This window comes from Triticum aestivum, chromosome 3D (genome assembly GCF_018294505.1).
Source record: "Triticum aestivum cultivar Chinese Spring chromosome 3D, IWGSC CS RefSeq v2.1, whole genome shotgun sequence".
In the NCBI taxonomy this organism is placed as follows: domain Eukaryota; kingdom Viridiplantae; phylum Streptophyta; class Magnoliopsida; order Poales; family Poaceae; genus Triticum; species Triticum aestivum.
The window spans coordinates 5,390,761-5,400,293 of record NC_057802.1 but is presented as its reverse complement, the minus strand read 5'-3'; the positions used below and the strand labels follow the sequence as shown (position 1 = coordinate 5,400,293).

Here is a 9,533-nt window from a genome sequence, read left to right as displayed (position 1 = left end):
GGTCCGACCATCCTAGTCAGATCCTGGGTTTTCACCCTGAAGAAGGTCCAATCTCCAAACAATGCCTTCAACAAGGAAACGACTATGAGGCCACCATTGCCAGGTACAAGACCTAGGGCTTTCACCCCGGAACTGAGACCACCAAGAACAAAGTCTGTCAGTGTCGCCGCCCACTCGCCGAGATTACTGCTGCTAAGCTCCAATCGTCCGACACGCAAACTTCTTCTGATCTAGCCCATCCAGTCTTCTTCATACATCACCACCATTACCAAGAAGTTTCACACAATATGAGTGCGTAGAACCTCTGGCCTTCGCTCCATAATGACATGCCCACCTCCGTTAGATCCCTGCTGACGAGGCGGATAGTGTGATGTGGTGGCGCCGCCGCTTGTACCTCGTCACGGTGAACCGTGCACAGCGCCGAAGATCTCAGGAAACGCCACACAAGGGTACCAGACAAGGAACATCTGTAGGCATCCGCAGATGGCATCATGCCCCTCACCTCCATCACAATGGATGACCGCGGCTAGAGGCGCGTGCGTCGCCAGAATGTGACCGAACGCCGCTATCCACGCCGGGATCGTGCCGCGATCTTGGCCACGAGCTCCACAGGCCATCCAGGATCCATGCAACTGCCAACAGAGCAACCGCCCACGCGCTCCAAGCGTCACAACCACGGTCGAGCCTTTTGGCAACCGTCACCGTCGCTGTGAAGACAATGCCCATTGCCGAGCTGACTGGGCTAGCGGTGCGCCGTAGTGAGCACATATGGCGGACATGCTCTCTAATGTCCGCCAGCCAGCGATGTAAAGGAGGCACCCTCAGCATCAGAGGCCCATGATTGAGCCACCGTGGCAAGAGGTGGAAGGTTCGCCGTCCAGCAGGAGCACACATGGACATGGAGCCGATGCAGTCCGCCTCAGATCCGTTTTCCACTGCAATCAAATCACACGCACGGACGGGAGGAGATGTAGTCCATCTCACTAGGCATGGGATGATGTGGCTAACCATCATGAACACTACACGAATCAACCAGCCGCCGGTGAGGAGCGCCTTGGGCAGTTAGTCGTCGCCGTCGGGTTAGAAGGGAAGATTCGGAAAAGAAAGACAACGTCCCGCCGCCGCCATCGGCCGCGGGCTTTGCCCGACGGCGTCATCCGGCGGCGGCGAGGGAAGAAGCACAGAGGAGGCGGCCGGGTGGAGGAGATCGGGGGCGCCGCCCGTGCCGTCCGTCCGGACGACGCGGGGGCGTTCCAAAGAAGCGATAGTTGTTCTTTAGAACTAAGTTTTTTTGATGATGTTAAAGAGTAGTACACTATACTTACTAATTACGTATTCAGCTAATGATTGCCATGCACAGGACGAACTCACGCGCGTGAGGTGGGGTCCACCACCTTCATGACATTTTGGCAGCTTGTTTACCTTTTGTCTCAAGCTGCAGCTAATTTGTGCTAGATTTTACTGTGCAAGCTAAGCGATAAACAAAATTTGATTAGTACAAATGATCTCTGCAGCGTAAAACATTTGCAATACGATGTACAAAAAAAACCACTAGAAGAATGCTAGAAATTACAAAATTTGAGTGCAATGCTAGATAGATCACTAGCTTGCAATTTCTGATCGAAAAATATGTAGAGATATCTTGTAATTTGAGTGCAACGCTAGATAAATCACTAACTATGGATACAAGTCCAAAAGATAGGAGGCCTTATTCCGGAGTGACTTAATGAGCGCCATGGTGGCAAGATGTCAGTTTAGGCCGAGTTTTGGGGGTGATCTGACAACGATTGCTCTGGGGCTGCCAATGCTAGCTAGCACACAATGTGTGGCAACTCTTCATCAAGCCGGTTTGGTAGATCGAGAATAATGATTTGCTTGTCAGGCTAGACAGTTGCAACCCGCAAGGGGGAGGCACGAGAACAGGGTGGACAATATAGGCATATAGCTAGAGGTAGAAGAGGTGCCTGGCTACGGAGACGTAGTTGACCCACACTAGTCAGATTCGAGTGAGAACCAACTGATGTTGTCGGAGCTGGGACAACGTGTGGACCTATTCACACATGATGGCACGACGAGAGGTCCTCCTTCCTCCCGGCTAGTGAGTACGTACGTAGCACAGTGATTAATCATTAGCTCTCTTGTTGCGTCATCATGTGTGAATATAATTATTTGCGTAGGAGTAGTATGAGTATAATTATTAATCACTGTGCTACGTAAGTATTTTGAAAGCAAAGAGAAGGAATGCTTCATTAAATATTGGAATATTCTAAGAAGTACTACCAGACAAAACGAGGAGCACCCCACCCCACAGGTGCCCACCATCTAAGACTAGCCACAGTAGGAGTAACTTCAGCAGTAACATCGAGTCCAACTTATCAAATTTGCTTATGTGGCAATGAGTTAATGAGGAGAGAGGTAGTTTGAGTAACTTAGCTAATTACTGTAACATCACATGTCCCAATGCAATATGAGTATATAACCTAATAAATAAAGATTTGCGTGTTACCACATTTATGTTACTACTCATTGTAAAGGTAGTAACATCTCTACTCCTAATGTCTGAGTTGGTAGTCTCCGTTCCGGGTTTATTTTCGTCCCACCATTTTCGTCCGGTTTTTTTCGTTGGTTTTTTTTTTCGTCATATCCCCACCCCGCACGCACGCACCCGAAAAACCCACCCGACACCAAACGCGGCTCCTCTCGATCCCCTCGAGAGTAAACGCCGCCGCTGTCCTCTTCCTGACGCAACTGCAGGTCACAGCGTCGCCGCCAACGTCCGTGAGTAGCCGCCGCGCCTGAGGACCGAGAGGAGCCGCCACCGAGATCCGAGACTAGCCGCTGCGGCTGAGGACCGAGAGGAGCCGCCGCCTCCAGGTTGCGACTGTGACACACCGCCGCCTCCAGGTCGCCGCCGAGGTCCGCAACCGCTGAAGCCGGCCGGCCCTCACCTCCATCGACCTCCTCTCGGATGGATCTTGCACGTCGCTAGACCGACGGAAGGGGACCTCCACCACCGCCGTTCTTCTCCCTCCCCGACCTCCCGTCACCGTGCTCCCCGGATCTGGCCGTGGCCACAACCGGCGGAGCTTCCCGGCCACCGCCGACGACGCCAGCGAGGTAGCCACAGTCGTTGCTGCCAGATCCATGGAGGAGTGTACCCCGGCCTTCTCCTCGTTTTCCTCTTGTTGTATGCCTTTATTCATATTGCTATGCGTTATCACTAACACATTGGCAATGCAACACCTTCTGGAGATAGCATTGACGGTAGTACACATGTTTTGTACTGTAAGCCATTGCATTTACCTATAGGAATATGCAACTCACAGTTCTCTCTGTATGTTTTCGGTACATGTTCGGAATATCTGCTACTAGGTGCATACAAGATGAATCTTCAAGACATGCTATCTTGCTTCGTAAGTACTGCTATTTAAGGTGAGCCTTGCAGAACTATCTTTTAATGTCTCCAGTTTATCCTAAAGTATTTTAGCCTAAATTTCCTGTCATTTAGATAGATGTGGGTTATGCTAATCTGACTGGTAAGTTATGGTATTGTAGCTACTGCACATGTCCCTCAATTTCGCACTTCCATGTGTCAGGATGCTAATATGGGTGTTACTATATTGCCTTCCAGTTTATCCTAAAGTATTTTAGCCTAAATTTCTTGTCATTTAGATAGATGTAGGTTATGCTAATCTGACTGGTGGGTTATGCTAATCTGACTGGTAAGTATGGTATTGTAGCTACTGTACATGTCCCTCAATTTCCCAGTTCCATGTGTCAGGATGCTAATATGGGTGTTACTATATTGCCTTCCATTTTGTAATATGTTATGTTTGCAATTTCTCAGGGCCGCCGCTGCCGCCGTCCGTAGCAACGCATAGGCCGCTTGCCCAGCTCCCTCATTCCGAGCACGACACCACGCGTCGGAGCTTGTCGGGAGGCACGGAAGGACGAACAGAGTTCTACCGGTGATCCGTGTTATCGCTGACGGTGTCATAGGATCTGCGGTGCACGTGGACAAGGCGATGGGGCTGCCAACCTACCTCCTCTTCACCACAACGCATGTGGATTCTTGGGCTACCTCAACTTGGATCAGCTTTTTCAAGAGGGGATGCTTGCCATTCAGAGGTAAATGGTGCTCTTCAATTTTGTTGTTGTTTGATTTGGCTTGCAGTTTCTACAAATGATGTGAGGCTTGGCTTTGGGTAGTACATCATCTGCTCCAGTGTCTAATTGCACGCATAACAATCACTTGATTTATGCGCTTCAACCTTCAAATAGTTTGTAATTTATAGAATTCACTACGGCACTTGTTCATTCATGTATATGTGGCTGGATCTGATGGAGAAGATAAAGACAACTAATACGTTGAAAATGATTTTACATCCTGGTTCGAAAAGTAAAAGGGAAATCTTCGAGTAAATGTATGTTCTACTACAAAGGAACTTCCCGAGGGATCCCATTGAAATTGAAAGTATGTTTCTTTTTTTATTCCTATGCATACTAAATGTGCATCTTGGCCTGGCTCTTGGCACACGCACAATCCATCAGATGAACAGAGCACTCTTGGAGTACTCCTGTATTTCCTAGAGCAATATTACTTACATTTAGTTTCGTGCCATCATGGAAATTCAGACGGGCGTTTCGCAGAGTGTTCAGAATAATACTTTGCAAGGGACAAGAGCGCGATGTCAAGCAGCAGCAGCAGCAGCAGGTTCTGCAGCTTCGACGACCCTGGTGAGTCCACGGTCGTGCTCAACTCCCGCCAGCAGGGCGCGAAGGAGTTTCCCCTTGAACCCCATGACCTGATTCTCAGGTTCGTAATTTAGCCTATTTTTGGCTGTTGATCACTCCTTTGTTTCTTTGTACATGTTCTGATTAATGGTGCTTTGGAACAGTTCAACATGTAGTTTTTGATGGGATTTAGTATTTTTGGGCTGTTGAGATGGAACAGTTCAACATGGTCGTAATTTTGGGCTGTTGAGGTGGGATTTAGTACAAATCTGGGGAGCTGAAGCTTAAGAAGTTACAGAATGAGTTTGCCTCGTTTTTCACTCTATATATTGATTTTTATTGACTACAAAGATTTTGTATTTTCCATCGTCAAAACAGGCTGCACTATTCCTAATTTTTATGACTAATGGAGGTGTATGGTGCAATCTAAGCTGGAGTACAACTTGTATGCTTATTTATATCCCTCCTGTTGCTAATACGCAGGAAGATATTTATCATATATTTTTGTTGCCTCATGAAAAAAATGAACCTAATGTTCTTCCCTGATATACTATTAGTCACGGTGTTGGCTATTGTTATTTGAAGTATAGATTGAAATGCTTCAGATATTGTGCCTTATGAAAGAACACACTTATGTTATGAAATCAAACTTTCCAGTTTCTAAAAAGATTAAGTGTCTGTTGGCTGCTCATAATTTTGTTTATAAATAAATTATATTGTTGTTCATTATATATGCAGGTTGATTTGAACAATGTATAAGGTCGCCACTGCTGGCCGAGTTGGATACCCATTTGTGGTCCTTTTTTCCTTGTTCTTGTTGTACAGATGACAGTTCATGGATTTGTGATATGATTGCTTCAGTGATGATTTTTGCAGAACCACATGCCGATGGTCCACTTGCCTTTGGAATTAAAGATCAGCTTACTACACTAACCAGATATCATATATAAATACTCTACTCTACAGCAGTATGAAGGGGTGAGCTAATTCTGTTGTGACTGTGTTTCACACTTCTCTGTCATAGTTTGCGTCTAATTTCCCTACAGATTTAAGGGCTAGCAAATATGTTAAAGATAGATACAGAGAAAGGCGATTAGGGGAGTGGATTCCGATAATGATGCGGAAAAAAATTCCTTTGGGTCGAACACATACTCTTGAAAGAAAGCAAGAAGCTTCTTGGTAATGGAGATGGTTCTCTTATATTTGGTAGGAGTCAGAAAAAATCCAGCATGGAAAAACACCACATTCAACACGGTGTAATTATGATGATCTAAACGAGTATTCCTGGTCTGTCTACAACCTTATTTTATGGTCACATACTAACACACCTTTTCAAATTTTCTCTAATAGATCCTACTCTGTTTTAGGACTTCTGATTGTTTCTCACTGCCATGACCAATACGGGATGATGGTGGCTTCTTCAAATATGTGCAAGATATGTCCTCTTTAGCATCACTGGATTTTTGAAAACGTTATATCTGAATTTAGAGTGCACTTCTGCAAAAAAGATTTTGTCCTGATTACTATTTCGATTTTATTTCTGTAGGCACTGTGAAATGATCGAATGCCGCTAAACATTTTGGAGGTTTGTTGTAGGGTGCTCTACCAGGTATTTTGTTCAGATATGCTCTTTCTCTGCCTGCCATTTTAGCCATCAGTTGAGAATTATATTCAGGTTAGCAAACAAGTTTCTTGATACTTATAAGGCGAACATACTTATAAGGTGAACATACAAAAGAAATAAAATCTTGATGACTTGTGAGCTTTGCCTATTAACTTAAAATTAACGCTGACAAGTTTCTTGTTCTGTACCATGGTAAGTCATGAGTCTGCTGTCTTGATACAAGGAAATAAGGAAATATTAGTTTTCTGCTTATTCGTTCATATCTTATTACTGAAAGGATTGCCAGTGTATTAGTAATTCAAGTTTCACCTTTCGCAGTGTAGTCTGGAATATTTGTAATTAGCAAGATGAACTCCTATCAACTACTCCCAAGGTTTTCTAAAACTGTACGAACATTTGCTAACAGAAACTTAAGTTAGCAAGTTTGCATAGCTGCTTAACTACCAAGTTGCTCTGCAGTTAATAACTTAATATACACCTATGTTAAATACATATACTTGTTGAATGGTTTTTCTGTACTGCTCCTTGTCCTTTATGTGACATTTACTTTCGTAGTCAGTCATAAATGGATCCAGGTAGATGTATGGATATCTATATGGTGGATGATCCGTGTCATTCTTTTACAGGTCATAATATGCACCCACACAATTCAAGTTCATATTCTGGAAGGACATTGACCAACGAACCTTGTAGTAATGTTACAGGTCATAAAATTGTGTATTCCTACTAACCATCATTGCATGTGTGCAGTGGTTAGAGATTTTGTAGTGGATAATCAATTATCTTTATCTGCTTCTAACTCAAGGAATCATACTGCAACATTTCCTCCAGTGCAGGCAAACTCGAATGATAGTTAGTAAACTTGGTTAGTAATATTTTTTGTTTTCTTACCTTGCATTTGTGATACGTCACTGAACATGTTTATTAGTTTGTCACGTCACTCCTGCTTGACATGCCAATTCACAAAGGGCAGCCCGGTGCACATCGCTCCCGCTTGCGCAGGGTCCGGGGAACGGTCCGACCACTTGACATGCCAATTCACAAAAATGAAAGAAATCCAGATGACCTGTGAACCTCCCTGTTGACATAAAATTAATTTTGTTTTATGTCTAAGCCTCATCTATTGTATACATGTACAGTTACGGTGGTGGATTTCAATTCCTGTAACTTAGTTTTCTTACGAGATGTAACTCATCTACTAATATATAGTAGTATGTATAAAGTTTCTTAATCAAGCCAGCCTAATGGACGGCACCATACTTAGCAAAGCTAATAGACGGCCCATGCCCAGTACGATTTTTTCAACTGCTGTATAATGGTATTATGATTTCGTGCTCTTTTTCAGAAAATCTGGGTGATGAAGTTGACTCAATAGATCCAATTTTGGCCGCTAAAGCTGGTAGTGCATCCTTGTCTATGGTGTGGTCAGAGGGAGAAAGGAGGCAATTAACTACAGTCTGAATGTAAAATAAAATCGTCTGAATTAAAATAGAATCTGATAAAACAAAACAAAGGAGGTCATTAACTAGAGAATTAGGCTGGACTAGATATACATATTATACTGTATTTTCCCACTAAAAACATCCAGCGGGGAGGCTGATGCAGCACTATCACGAATTGTTCCAGCTCTTCCTGAATCGATATGGTTTGTCGATGTTGGGATCCTCGACGGTGATTAGCAACTGAATCGTGGTAATCATCGACACTTCTCTCCCACAGCCAACTCCCTTTGATCTGGCCCATCCTTTTATATTGCTCCTCTTCCTGTTTGTTTGGATAAAGTTAGTCTTTCATATCTTTTTTACCTGTTTGCTATGTCCTTGCACTTATTTTGATCAGTGTGCTATTAGATTTCTACAGCTAGAACAAAGTGTATGTGTATTCTGAATCCGGGTGCGTTGACGTTCTGTTGCTTGAAGTGATGTTTTCTTGGTGACGATGTAGGATGGAAGTACACTTTACTTCAAAGGATTGGACACATATGAAGCGGTTATTGATGAAGTCATGGAAAAGGGACTTGCCAATGCTACACAGTCATGAAATCTTTGTCTGTTTCACTCTTCTTCCATACATGATATGCAAGGTTCTTGGGATGCTCGGTACTGTTGCCAGGAGGTACGAAATGGTTTGATCTGTCAAGCATGGATGTAAGTTCACTTATATGATTCCCAATTGTTAGATCTATAGTATCACTAGCTGAATCTTCTGTTCGTGTTCAGTGCTGAAGCACAAAATACAAGGGGGTGCATGAGGAGGCGAGAACTGACGGCAACCATTGGAGGAGGTCTGGTCGGTCGAAGAGTAAGGCGTGGGAAACTCCGGAGAGATTTGGCTTGAGCAAATGTCGATGCTGCTGCAATGAGAAGACCCTTTCTGTGAGCCCTATCCCTCTCATTTAGCGTCTCGATTTTGGGTTCTTCTGCTCCCTGTTTCTCTGTTCATTTGTGGTGATGGATAGAAAGCATCCATACTTCCATAGGCAGAAGCTTGCACTTACCAAATAGGTAATATTTCCAGTTCTGAGTACCTATTTCTTAGAACAATGCATCTATTATGTCATCAGTGTGCTGATAGAACCGAGTCACCGGAAATATTGCAGTATAGCTTGTTGGAGTAAAACATGTACTTTTGATTTTATTTATCAAAAAATCCTGGTTCATTGCATGGTTTTGTTATCATAACTCTGTTTCATCAAGTTTTATTCGGAAAGTGATATGACATTTTAGCCAAGCTGTTTTTAAATTTGTGAGCAGGCATGTCATTCAGGCAATAGCTGAGCTCCCAGCCACCTAAGACTGGCATGGGCACATCAATAAGGGCATGGAGCCCGTTAAAGAGGAGGTCGGAGCGGCGTTGGACCTGGATCAACTCATCTAAATCAAGCGGCCAGCCTCGGCTGGGAGTCACCAACGCTCCACCTGGACGGCGTCGGCTGGGACAGCTCCACATGCAATGGCTGGCCGGGGACCAGACCTCGACAGGAACGTGTTGCCCTTTCAGCCGGTGCAGAGCGACAAGTTCGTAGCATCGTTATAATTTTTTGCACAAAGATAAACCCTGTAGTACTGATCAGGTGAAACAGATCGATGTGGCACTGGTGTACTGAACTGAAGCAACAGTTTGTTCAACGAAATATGATCCCAATAGAAAATGAGTGCACATATTAGTTTCTATA

The 9,533-nt window shown here is 44.3% G+C and overlaps 2 long non-coding RNA genes across 2 annotated transcripts; both read left to right on the top strand.

Moving 5' to 3' along the window:
• The first annotated feature begins 4,712 nt into the window (after positions 1 to 4,712).
• LOC123073638 (uncharacterized) lies at positions 4,713 to 6,732 on the top strand. The gene is made up of 4 exons (XR_006435715.1): positions 4,713 to 4,816; positions 5,473 to 5,712; positions 5,781 to 6,021; positions 6,102 to 6,732. It is a non-coding gene; the product is annotated as an uncharacterized lncRNA (long non-coding RNA).
• A 1,053-nt stretch (positions 6,733 to 7,785) lies between these two features.
• LOC123073637 (uncharacterized) lies at positions 7,786 to 9,000 on the top strand. Its single transcript, XR_006435714.1, has 3 exons — positions 7,786 to 8,050; positions 8,303 to 8,505; positions 8,578 to 9,000. It is a non-coding gene; the product is annotated as an uncharacterized lncRNA (long non-coding RNA).
• The last annotated feature ends 533 nt before the right edge of the window (positions 9,001 to 9,533 follow it).